Source organism: Oryctolagus cuniculus, chromosome 13 (genome assembly GCF_964237555.1).
Source record: "Oryctolagus cuniculus chromosome 13, mOryCun1.1, whole genome shotgun sequence".
In the NCBI taxonomy this organism is placed as follows: domain Eukaryota; kingdom Metazoa; phylum Chordata; class Mammalia; order Lagomorpha; family Leporidae; genus Oryctolagus; species Oryctolagus cuniculus.
In genome coordinates this window covers 74,808,712-74,821,898 of record NC_091444.1, presented here as the reverse complement: position 1 = coordinate 74,821,898, position 13,187 = coordinate 74,808,712, and the positions used below count along the sequence as shown (strand labels likewise).

Here is a 13,187-nt window from a genome sequence, read left to right as displayed (position 1 = left end):
ATATATTGTCTAATGTATATATTGTCTAATGTTCAATCAGGGTAAACATATTGATCTCAAACACAATATTTCTTTACTGTGAAAACATTCAAAATCTTTTCCTTCTAGCTTTCCTTTTTTTTTGAGAGATACACAGTACCATGCTATTATCCATTATAGTCATCTCACTGTGCAACAGGACACCTGTCTAACTATAACTTAGTACATGTGGATCAACTTCTCCCCATCCTTCTCTTCTATTTTTCCTAGCCTCTTAGAAACATCATTACATTCTTAACTTTTTTTTTCTTTAAAGATTTATTTATTTATTTGGGAGTCAGAGTTACAGAGAGAGAGAAGGAGAGGCAGAGAGAGATGTCTTCAATCCACTGGTTCACTCTCCAATTAGCCTCAATGGCCTGAGCTGTGCCGATCTGAAGCCAGGAGCCAGGAGCTTCATCCAGGTTTCCCACATGAGTGCAGGGGCCCAAGGGCTTGGGCCATCTTCCACCGCTTTCCCAGGCCATAGTAGAGAACTGGATGGGAAGTGGAGCAGCCGGGACTTGAACTGGCGTTCATATGGGATGCCAGCACTGCAGGCGGCGGCTTTACCCATTAAGCCACAGCGCTTCCCCTACATTCTTAACTTTTATGAGATCAACCATGCAGTGCTTCTCTAGCTGTGTGAAGCTTATTTAACTTAACACAGTGACTTACAATTCCATCCACAATGTTGCAAATAACAAGATTCCATCCTTTTATGGCTGAATAGTATCCCATTGTGTGTAAGTGTCAAATTCTCTTTATCCATTCATCGGTGAAGTTGTTTCCACTGCTTAGCTACTGTGAATAGTGCTTCAATAAACATGGAAGTGCAAATGTCTCTTGGAGAGAGTGATTTCATTTTTTCTTGGGTATATAGCCAGTAGTGGGATTACTGGGTCATATGGTATCTTGACTTTTATTTTTCTGTCGGCCTTCCATATGGTTTTCCACAATGGCTGTACTAATTTACATCCCCTCCAATAGTATGCCAGGTTTCTCTTCCTATAAAGCAGCACCAGCACTTGTTATTTTTTGTTTTCTGATAATTATCAGTCTAACTAGAGTGAGGTGCTACCTCGTTGTGGTTTTGATGTGCACTTCCCTGAAGATTAATGATGTTCACCATTTGTATGTCTTCTTTTGATAAATGTACATTTAAATCTACAGCCTGTTTTGAAAATGGATAGTTTGATGTTTTATTGAGCTGTTTAAGTTTCTAAGATATTCTGGATATTAATTCTTTGTCAGATGTAAAACTTACAAATATTTCCTCCCATTCCGAAGTTGTCTGTTCACCCTGCTGGCTGTTTGCTGGGCAGAAGCTCTTTAGTTTGATGAGATCCAATTTGTCCAGTTTTACTTTTGTCTCCCATGCTTTTGGGATCTAATCCAAAAAACTTTGTCCATTCCAGTGTCCTGAATTGTCTCCCTGATGTCTTCTTCTAATTGTTTTGAAACAATTTCCTGTCTTACATGTACATCTTAAATCTACTTTGAGCTGGTATTTATGCATGATAAGAGATAAGAGTTAAGTTTCCCTCTGCATATGGACATCCAGTTTTCCCCTCATCATTTATTGAAAGGATTCTCATTTCCCCAATATATGCTTTAGCACCCTTGTCAAAGATCAGTTAGCTGTAGATGTATGGATTTACTTGTAAAGTCTGTATTCTGTCCCATTGGTCTATGAGTCTGTTATTGGTGCAATAACATGCTGTTTTAATGACCTCTGTTTTGTAATATATTTTAAAGGCTGGTAGTATAATACCTCCTGCTTATTTATTTTTACTAAAAATTACTTTGGCTATTTGGGGTCTTTCTTGTTTTCACATAAATTTTTAGTAGTTTTTTTCTCTAATTCTGTGAAAAATGTCAAAGATGTTTTGTTAGGGAATGCATGGAACCTGTAAATCTCTTTGAGTAGTATTCATCTCACCACTTGACTGAAAGTCTTTGGCCAAAGTTAGCTACTTTCATCCTAGTAAGTGCAATGGTCAATTCTTAGTTCCCTTCTGACTTGACATACCCACTGGTCCATTTTTTTTTTTTTTTGAACAGGCAGAGTGGACAGTGAGAGAGGTAGAGACAGAGAGAAAGGTCTTCCTTTTACCATTGGTTCACCCTCCAATGGCCGCTGTGGCCGGCGCCCCGTGCTGATCCGATGGCAGGAGCCAGGTGCTTCTCCTGGTCTCCCATGGGGTGCAGGGCCCAAGGACTTGGGCCATCCTCCACTGCCTTCCCGGGCCACAGCAGAGAGCTGGCCTGGAAGAGGGGCAACTGGGACAGAATCCGGTGCCCTGACCAGGACTAGAACCCAGTGTGCCGGCGCCGCAGGTGGAGGATTAGCCTAGTGAGCAGCGGCACCGGCCCACTGGTCCATTTTTTTAAAACAAGTTTATTTATTTCCATCTACATGAAAGGCAGAGCGATATGTGCACACACAGGAAAACACACACACAGAAGGATCTTTCATCATTGGTTACTCCCCAGAGAGCTGTAGCATCCAGGGCTGGGCCAGGCCAAAGCAGGAGCTGGAAACTCCCAAGCACTTGAACTTGGGACCCAAGCACTTGAACTATCATCTGCTGCCTCTCAGGATGCGTTAGCAGGAGGCGAGATCAAAAGTGAAGGTGCTGCGTCTTGAAACAGGCACTCTGATATGGCATATGGGCATCCCACCTGTCAGCCTGACCCATCACATCCCAAAGCCTGCCTGCCCCACACGGTCCACTTAGACAGTTGCTTCTCTTCCCTGAAACATTTGCCTCTCACAGATAAATCTGACCACATCGCTTTTCTGTTCAAAGCCACTCCAAAGGCTTCTCATCTCATTGTCAAATAAATAAATAAATAAATATTAAAAAATCCCAAGTCCTTGGTCTATTCTGCAGTGCCTTGTCTTATCTGCAGTTCCCTCACCCCCACCCACGTTTCCTCCCTACCCTCACCTCTTGCTAATTTCCTCCTTGTACTCTCACTGCACTCCTCCTAGAGGGTATTTGAACATCTCAAGTTCAGTTCTCACCTCAAGAGAGAGATGTGCCTTTACCCCTAGTGTTTCCTCTGCCTTGACTGTTCTTTATCAGAAATCTTGCATGATTCACCCCATTGCTTCCTGCAAGTCTCTGCTCAGTCTCACCTCTTAATGTAGCCTCCCCAGGTCATGGCCAATTTAAGGCACACTGACCCCATTCTACCCCTGGGCAGTGCTTATCTCTTTTAGACATCTACCAGTTCTCCATTGTGTTAATGCCCTCTGATATACATAAGAGATCTTCAGAAAGTTCTCAGAAAATGCTTATTATGAAAAAATAGATCAATTTCTAAGTTTTTCACACCAAAATAAACTTACTTTTTAATTCCATTTCCCCCACAAACTTTTGCCGTGCGCTGGTCTATCTTGGCATGTATTTATTTATTGCTGATTTCCTTTCATTCAAATGGAAGATCCACGATGAGAACACTGCAGGTCCCATGGTAGGTGTCCAGTTAATCATTGTTGACTCTGTGGATAAATGAATGGATGAAGTCTTAGCAGAATGGACAGGAGCCTTTAAAATCTTTTCTGTCTGGAGGGTGCTTTCAGGCTTCGTAGAAAAGGTGGTTGATGAGTTGGAGTTTAAAGATGCCAGAGTCAGGAGAAGTGTTTCTGCAGTGGTACGTGAGGAGGAATGCGAAGCCCCAACCGGGACACAGGCTGGAGAGGGCTAATGATCATCTGTGAGCTCTGCCCCAGACTTGTGCAGGGAAGTGAGATGATCTGACTTAGAATCTGAAGGTCAGTGTGGCAGATGGATGGGCTGATGGCACACGGGGGCAGTGGGAGCATGGAGGCTGAGAATACATTAGGAAACTTAAAACTGTTATCCATTCAAGACTTGAGATAAAGCATAGCTTTAATTTCCTGTGTCCAGCACGTGTACCCAGAATACCTCTGTTAAGGGGTAACAGCTCTATTTCCAACCAAAGCAGTCAGTTCCTTGATGTGGAAATGTTCTGGCTAGAGTTGGGGGCGGGGTACAGTCAGCTTCATATTCCTGGGTTCTGCATCCATGGAGTCAATGAATTATCAATTAAAAATATGTGGACAAAAACAATTCCAGAAAGTTCCAAAGTAGCAAAACTTGAGTTTACTGCGTACCAAGACCATTCCAAATACATGCAGGAAGAGTGAGGTGCAAATGTTTGCTTCTGACATTTCTTACACCGTCTCTCTCCAGCTCTCATTGTCTGAGAAGTGTTCAGTCTCCTCTGTGTGCTGTGTCGCCTGTGATGGCTGGGTCTGTACAGAACATCTTATTGCTTACTAGACAATGCACCATGACACCTATTTAGAGTACTTACATTGTATTAGTTATTGCAAATGATCTCGAGATGAATTAAAGTACACCGGAAGATGTGGATCGGTCACCTGCAAATATAACATCACCAAATATAAAGGACTTGAGCATCCACAGACTTTGGTATACACAGGGGGTCCTGGAACCAAAATTGGGTGGATTCTGAAGGGCTGTTTTTAATAATCTGTTGTCCAGGTATGTGAGGGAAAGTAGGGCCAAGGTTTGGGAGCAAGCCCAGGTCTTCTTTTTTAAATTTTATGCAATTATTTTTATTTCTTCTAAAGCTACACACACACACACACACACACACAGAGAAAGAGAGAGAGAGCAAGCGAGAGAGAGAGAGAGAGAGAGAGAGAAAGAGGTTGAGAGACGTCTTCCATCTGTTGGTTCATTTCCCATGTGCATGTAATAGCTGGGATTGGGTTAGACCAAAGCTAGGAGCCTGGAGCTCTATCTGGGTCTCCCATGTGGTTGGCAAGGCCCTATATAGTTGAACCATCACACATTATCTCCCAGGCTATACTTGGAAGTGCAGCTGAGACTAAAATTCAACTCTGCAATATGGGATGTGGGCATCCCAACAGCTTCTTAACTGTGGTAACAAAAGCCTCTCCCCCACTCCGCCCACTTAAAAATTATCTAATTATTTGAGAAGCAGACACACACACACACACACACACACGGCTAGGGGAGAAAGCGAGAGACAGAGAGAGAGAGAGAGAAAGAGAGAGAATGCTTTCATCAGCTAGTTTATTTTCCAAATGCTCACAGTGGCCAGGGTGGGGCTGGGATTAGCTGAGGCCAGCAATTGAAACTCAATTCAGGTCTCCTCCATGGGTTTCAAGGATCAAATCACTCAAGCCACTGCCACCTCCCAGAGAGCTGGACTCGGGAGCTGGAGTTGGGTATGAAACCCAAGTACTGCAATACAGGGAGTGGGGCATCTCATCCTGTGTACTGACTGCTAGGCTGAACACCTGCCCCAAGCCTGGGGCAGCTTGGGTCTTAATAATTAGGAGGAGAATGAGGATGGTAATGTGATCCAGTTACAGGTGGAGTTTGAAGGGAACCAGCATCCCCTCTGACATATTTTAGAATGCTAGATCCTATGTTGGGCGGATCCTTAGCCTGATTAAATATGATATTTTCTATTTTTTACAAACTATTTATTCTCATGTTCCATATTTCTAAATTATAACTCTGTCAATTACTGTTTCATCTACTTGAAAGGCATATATATTTATCTTTATATATGTATATATGTATATATATAGAGAGAGAGGGAGAGAGAGAGGAAAAGAGAGAAAACTCGCATCCTCTGGTTCACTCCCCAGTACCCACAATAGTTGAGGCTGGGCCAAACTGAAGCCTGGAACCAGGAACTCCATATGGTTCTTTCTGTGGGTGCCTGGGACCCAAGTACTTAATTTTTTTATTTGTATAAAATAAACAAACTTAATGTATTTTATATTTGCAGTTTTGAGAGCAGAATGATACTTCCCAGTCTACCTTCCCTCACTCCCACCCTCCTTCCTCCTTTCTTTTTTCTTTTTTTAATTTTTAAAATGACCTACTTTCCATTTACTTTTTTAAAAATATTTTTTATTTATTTGAGAGGTAGAGTTATAGACAATGAAAGAGAGAGACAGAGAGAAAGAAAGTTCTTCCAAATGGCCTCAATGGCTGGAGCTGGGCCAATCTGAAGCCAGGAACCAGAAGCTTCTTCCAGGTCTCCCATGTGGGTGCAGGGGCGCAAGGACTTGGGCCATCTTCTACTGCTTTCCCAGGCCACAGCAGAGAGCTGGATCAGAAGTGGAGCAGCCGGGACTCAAACAGGCACCCGTATGGGATGCCGGCACTGCAGGTGGCAGCTTTACCCACTAATCCACAGCACCAGCCTCTCAATTTACTTTATAATCACAAGCTTAAGAGACCTAAATACTTGAGCTACTATGTGTTGCCTCCCACGGACATCAGCAAGAAGCTGGATTGGAAGTAGAGGTGGCACTCAAGCCCAGGCACTCTAATATGAGATATGGGGGCCCCCCAAGTGGCTGCTAAACTCACTGAACTACAATGCCTGCCCTGCAATTTATGATTGTTTGGGCAATATCCTGTTAGTATCTTTTACTTCCACAGCAGATTGTCACACAGCCAGCATGACCACTTATCTGCCTTGGTGATCACTACTGATTGCCATTGTAGAATTGATATATATTGATACGCATTGATCCTGAAAATGGCTGAAATTGTGTTGGCCCAGTTGGCACACAGTCCTATTTATTTTCAAAATTCGGTTAGAGGTTCAGATCTCTAGATTTTTTTTTTTAATTACATTTCAGTTCTCAGTACATTTCGACCAAGAAAAACAAATTTTATGAAAAGGAAAGCAGCTGAGAAAATGGGAAAGTCATTCCCCATATTTCAATCCCAAAATCTTCATAAAAAGGAAAACTCTCACCAGCATAAAAGTGAGGATGAAAAAAAAAAAAACACCAAGAAAATGAAAAAAAAAAAAGCAGATGTGTATGGTGAGGAGAGGATTGTTATTTTTTTTGCCCAATATGTTATTATCTTTTTTGACAGGCAGAGTTAGACAGAGAGAGAGAGAGACAGAGACAGAGAAAGGTCTTCCTTCCATTGGTTCACCCCCCAAATGGCTGCCATGGCCGGTGCGCTATGCTGATTCGAAGGCAGGAGCCAGGTACTTCTCCTGGTCTCCCATGGGGGTGCAGGGCCCAAGCACTTGGGCCGTCCTCCACTGCCCTCCTGGGCCACAGCAGAGAGCTGGACTGGAAGAGGAGCAACTGAGACAGAACCGGCGCCCCAACAGGAACTAGAACCCGGGGTGCTGGTGCTGCAGGTGGAGGATTAGCCAAGTGAGCAGCGGCGCCGGCTTACCGAACATGTTAAAACTGAAATTTGTATTAACACATTTGAACCTATATTGTGGCATACCCATAGTAAACTGGTGATAGGTGTAGTGGATCTGACATTTGGCAACCTGTTCAATATCTTTCTCTTGGTCTCATTTCCCTTGAATTAGTGCCTGACTGTCTTTCTTTAGCCTGGCTTAGTTGAAGGCCTTACCTGCCTCCACCTCCATTGCCCCCTCCACCTCCTTTCTAAAAAGCCAGCTGGGATGTTTTTCCTTTCTTTAACTTTCTGGTTTTGAACACTTTCCCCCTTGCTGGAGGAGGAACATTTCTTAATGGTGAAAGCTGTTTGTTACTTGAGTGGGTGACTAGATTCTAATGGCTCTGAGCTGCCTTTTCTTTCCTTGGACTAACTTGCTGCTTTATTTTCATTGTAGCTTGGCTTAGAGAAACTGGCTTTTCAGTATCACATATTGTTGTGATTTTTCATTGTCTTCTTTCTGTTTTTCTGCAGACAAAATATCTCATTCATAGAGGAAATATTGAAAGCAAGATGATGTTTCTCCCAGCCCTTTCCCTTTCTTGAGTTTCCATCATTCCTATATGCCTGAAATACTGGAAACCAAATGTGTTCCTGGGGCTGTGATGTGCCTTTCAAGACTGCGTAACAAGGGCAAACCTACCTGATTGTTTCCTGCGGAGAGACAGCAGGATTTCAGAGGAGGCGTCTGCTCTCAGGAAAATGTTTCCCTTGAAAATATTCCATGAATAGCCAAGCAGTCTTCAAGCCCCAGCCAGCTCACACAGCCTGGTGGCCAAAAGCTTGACTTTGAAACCAGATTGCTGGGTTTGAAGCCTGTTCTGCCACTTACCATCAGCTTCACCTGGGGAGTGACATGGAACCTCTCTGAATCTGTTTTCTAAACCTTGAAATGGCAAGAATAGCACCTTAGTAATCACAGGGTTGTGAAGGTAAGTGTGTTAATCCATGTGATTGTGCCCGTGGTTGACTTACATTACAAGAAATGCTCTTTTTTTTTATTTGACAGGTAGACTTATAGACAGTGAGAGAGAGACAGAGAGAAAGGTCTTCCTTCCATTGGTTCACTCCCTTAATGGCCGTCATGGCTGGCGCTGTGCCAATCCGAAGCCAGGAGCCAGGTGCTTCCTCCTGGTCTCCCATGCAGGTGCAGGGCCCAAGCACTTGGGCCATCCTCCACTGCCCTCCCGGGCCACAGCAGAGAGCTGGACTGGAAGAGGAGCAACTGGGACTAGAACCTGGGGTGCTGGCACCGCAGGCGGAGGATTAGCCAAGTGAGCCATGGTGCCAGCCTGAAATGTTCATTTTTGTAGTGACTTTTGATCCTCGACATTGTACCTGTCCTGCCAATGGCCTTGCACCCCTGCTCCCGATTTCAAGGATTTTCCAATCGTCACCTCCAAGTGTCATCTCTCCTTTTTTCCTTTTCTTGGTCTCTGTTGTGTTCTACTTTCCCTTCAACTGTGCATTTCATCCTTTTCTCTCTGTCCACTCTCTTAATATGCTACCTCTTTCCCCTGCTTCTGTGCCTGGATTTACATCTGTTGTTATTTCCAGTTCTCTCGATGCATCATGTTCTGCCTGTTGGACCAGACATTCTTTCAGCACCTGATGCTGGCTCTATTCCCCAGCAGCTGCTCCACCCCAGTCCACATGTCCAGAAATGGGAGCTGTCCTGTCCCAGGCTGCCCCGGCACGCTGTAGGGAACTGAGCCCTGTTCACTGATGTCTCAGACATGGTGCTGCCCTTCTCCTTCTGCCCTCTCTATATAAAATTATGCATTATTCTCTGAATCTGAGTCTTTGGCCAGTTCCTTTCCCTATCACTTATTCTGTCTGGAATTTGTGATTTTCCAATCCTTTTTTGACAGGTTATATATTCTCTGAGGGTACACACTTATCTTGACTTCTATGTTCCCTTAAATATTTTGAATATTGTGGACACCAGAAATGACAGGGTTTATTTAAACCCCTGATTCTGAGAATGTTAGACTTTGTGGGCCAATGTAACATCTTCGCTAAATGTTCATTGTCAACTTTCAATGTGACCCCAAGAATTTGCCCATAGAATATTGGTATATATCAAAACTAAAGTTGTGATCATTTTTTTCCCTGAAGCTGTTATACTCTGGACTCTTCAATTTATGAATTTAAAATCATATATTTAAAAAATTCATTTGAGAGGTAGAGAGAAAGAGCTGTCATCTGCTGGTTCACTCCACAAATGTCTGCTACAATTGTGGCTGGACCATAGTTGAAGTCAGGAGCTGAGACTATAATCTGGGTCACCCCCATGGCTGGCAAGAACCCAATTAGTTGAGCCATCACAGCCATCTCCCAAAGGACTCCTCAATTTTAAAGTAAGCCAAAGATGGAAAAAGAAATGTTAGAGAAGTGAGTCAGCAATGGGCTAAATGTTGGTAAACTGGATTATTAACTAAAAGTGGAATGGATGAGAGTTGTTTACATCAAAAGAAAAGACTATTGAGAAGTCAGTTAGCTGCACTGAACTCACCACATGTTGCAATAGAGAGGATTTTGAACAAAAACTCATCATTTCTATTGAAGACAAGTAAAGAAGTTTGCCTAGATAACAGAAGGGAGAATTAAAGTTAGTTACAAAGCTAACCATTAGGAGTAACTGGTGATAATTACTTGCATATATTGCTGATTTGGTGGAGAGAACATAGCTGCCTTAGAAGACTTACGAGCAACGCAGAAGTCCAACTCTCTAAAACAGCTTAAGTGCAGTGTTCTCAAGGCAACAGAACACATAAGATGCATTTTTGGAGGTGCCTATCAGTATATTACAATTTTTGTTATTGCTTTTTTATAATTTATCCAAGACTTGCAGCTTAAAAGACATTTTATACCTGATGGTCCATGTCTGGACTACATCATAAGGGCCTTGAGTATTCTCAAGAGTGATTTAATGTCTGTAGGAACTGCTCAGTCACTAAAAGCATACAAGTCATTGGACTTTGTCTTAATTCCTTACCAATAACACTTGCCTTACTGACAATATTTATCCCAAGAACAATTCCCAGTATTATTTTAAAATACTGATTCCCTCTATTCCTATATTTTTCTCTTTAAAACAAAAAAGCAAGCCCCAAATCTCCCCTAGACTTTTGAAAATTAGTGCAATATGTTATTTATGTTCTAAATAACATAAAGTGAGTTATTTAGAAGATTTGGGTTACAAAGTTCCAGAATAAATTACTGAATATTACTGAATATATGTTATTCAAAGCATGTATTTGATATATTTTCTGGTTTGACTTGGCTGGTTTTCCCAACTCTTCTTAGAATGGTACTTTTTTTTTTTTTGTACTGGGCTTTTGGCCTGAAGTGCTGGCATGCTCTAAGTTGTGTTTGAGAACTGTTAACTTGTCAATCATTAATCAGCTGAAGTTTCAATGATAAAGAAGAGATGAGTGGTGATATAAAGCTTCTTAGGTTTGAATTGGTTCATACTGAGGCTTACTTAGTCATTGTTTCAGCTCCCTGAGGGTAGAAATGGATGACATAATTATTGGTATCATCCACAGTAATAAGGACAAAAAATTTCTCAAGGGATGTTTAGTTAGTAGAGCTAAAAATGGGAATGTCTGTAATAACATAGAGGATAATAGGATGGGTGTGTGGCACTGCGAGTTAAGTCGCATCTCATATCAAAGGTCCTGCTTAGAGTTCCAATTACTCTTTTTTCAGATCCCAATTCCTCCCAACATGCCTGGAAGGCAGCAGCTGCTGGCCCAAGGACTTTGGCCCCTGCCACCTACGTGGAGACCCAGATGGAGTTTCTGGCTTCTGGCTTCAGTCTGGCCCATTCCCAGCTGTAGCGGGCATTTGAAGAGTGAACCAGCAGATGGATGATCTCTCTTTCTCACTCTCTGTCATTCTCTGTCACTCTGTCTTTCAATAAACACATCTTAACAATATAGAGAATATGTTTTAACGTATGCTGTCTGAGAAGAGGGTGTTTGAATTACAGAATTATAAACCTGAGAGCTTTAATTATGGCAGTGGAAAAAATACAAATGTCATTGGAATCATTATAAGGTATTAAAAAAGGGGGAGGATCAGGGTAAAAAAAATACAATCTAATCTGAATGAAAATATACCAACTATGCTAGAAGACATGGAATGTGTTTCTGGATTTTGGGCCTTTCCTAAAATCCAGGAAGCAGATGGTCTAAGGGACAGAATTGAGAGGGTTCTTCTGCAGAGGGTGCTGGGTAGTCTCAACCAGGATACCAAGCCATACACACACTTTTTATCTAGAGTGACATTTGGGAACAGGCCAACTAGATCTAGTTAAGTGCCTGGATGTCCACACTAGGAGGAAAGAGAAGACACTGTGGGTCATTTTGTTCTAAATCTTCTCCCATTTACATCCTAACAAAAACAAGGCATTTCACCTTAAGAGTTAGGCTTATACTTCCTACTATGTTGGGCATTCTTCCATCTCCATTTGGTGTCTGTGTGCTTTTTGTCAGAAATCCCTTCAATGGAGAATGAAATCCTTTAATTCCATAGTTAGAAATTAAATATAGTATTTGGTTGAGGGGGTACTTTGACATCTAGTCACACTGAAATGTAATAAACCAATGAATGAATGAAATACTATATTTAAATGATTAATGCCTTTGTTTCATTGTGGTTTCAATGGTAGTTAAGCCAACCAAGATGGAGGAAGAAGAAAAAGCATGGCAGTGAGGCTGGAAAAGCCAAGTAATCGGTTAACAGTTTCAGCTGAAGTCAATCGGTTCTTTGTATTCTGTACTTTTCAAATGGAAGAATATTGTCCTGTTGTACCTAGGCAGAGACTGTAGTAGAAATATTTCTGCTGAGCTTTAGTGCTTCCCACCTACATGGTTTGTGAAGTTTCATTTTAGGTGGCTAACTCTGTTGTAGAAGCATTTGAATTCCAAAGGATTCACAGATCAAAATGTTGCTAGATCCTCTATCATCTATGGGCTCCCTCGTCTTATTGCCTTCCAGGTTACCCTCCTTACCAAGCATGAAACAACACAGGAGCAGAAAGCTACGTGACTTGGGAAAGGGTCTTGAGATTTCTCATACGCTCCTACTTACCTGATATCTCATTGATCTTTTAATAGTCACATCGTAGTATCATTGTGCTTCATTGCTCAGCTTTCTCTAGACAAACAGCTTATCCTAGTTGAGTGTGCTTCTCTTTGTATGCTGCACTTTATGCTTTATGACTGTTGACTCCACTTTGCCATTTTCTGTCCTTTCATTAACATGTGCCACTTAGTCCAATAACAAACCAATCCTTCCCTTGGAACCTTTTCTTCCACTAACTACATGAGTTTTTGTTAACCTTCTTTGTCCTAAATCATCAAGGGCTATTCATCCATTTGATGCTGGTGCGATCTTCAATTTAGCTACTTCTGCAGGAAGACTAGTCAACTAGTCAAAGGCTTACATAATGGCTAGAATTTGCAATTCAAAGTTAAGCACAGGATATTTTACATTTCTAACTTTTTAAACATGTCATTATCTTTATCACTTATGAGTAAAAAGTGGATCCTATAATTGCCTGGTTGATCAAAATCTTAAAGGCAGTGGAGAACAAATGAGTTTGATCTTAATTTTCAGAATCACCTTGAGTGTTGGGCTGAAAGACCTACGTCAGGAAGACAGAACATGGAAGGACATGCATAGCTCCAGTGCTGGTCCCTGTCATCCTTTATGTAGAGAATCTGTTAGCCCAGACACCAAAGTTTATTTCTGGTTATTCCTGTGAGCCACACCATCACAGGAAAATGAACTCTTCAAATCAGATTTCTACCTTTGTAGTCCCTTTTCTGCTCATCATTTATCTTGGAGTTAGATCCACTCAGTCTTACTTTTCATGGGGACAATATTTCCAGA

At 42.0% G+C, this 13,187-nt stretch overlaps 1 long non-coding RNA gene across 1 annotated transcript in view; it reads left to right on the top strand.

Moving 5' to 3' along the window:
* Positions 1 to 11,204, top strand: part of LOC127483585 (uncharacterized) — a 49,095-nt gene extending 37,891 nt beyond the window's left edge. Inside the window, exons 3-4 of the long non-coding RNA XR_007910013.2 lie at positions 7,758 to 8,215; positions 10,998 to 11,204. This is a non-coding gene — a long non-coding RNA (uncharacterized lncRNA). The remainder of the gene's footprint in view (positions 1 to 7,757; positions 8,216 to 10,997) is intronic.
* The last annotated feature ends 1,983 nt before the right edge of the window (positions 11,205 to 13,187 follow it).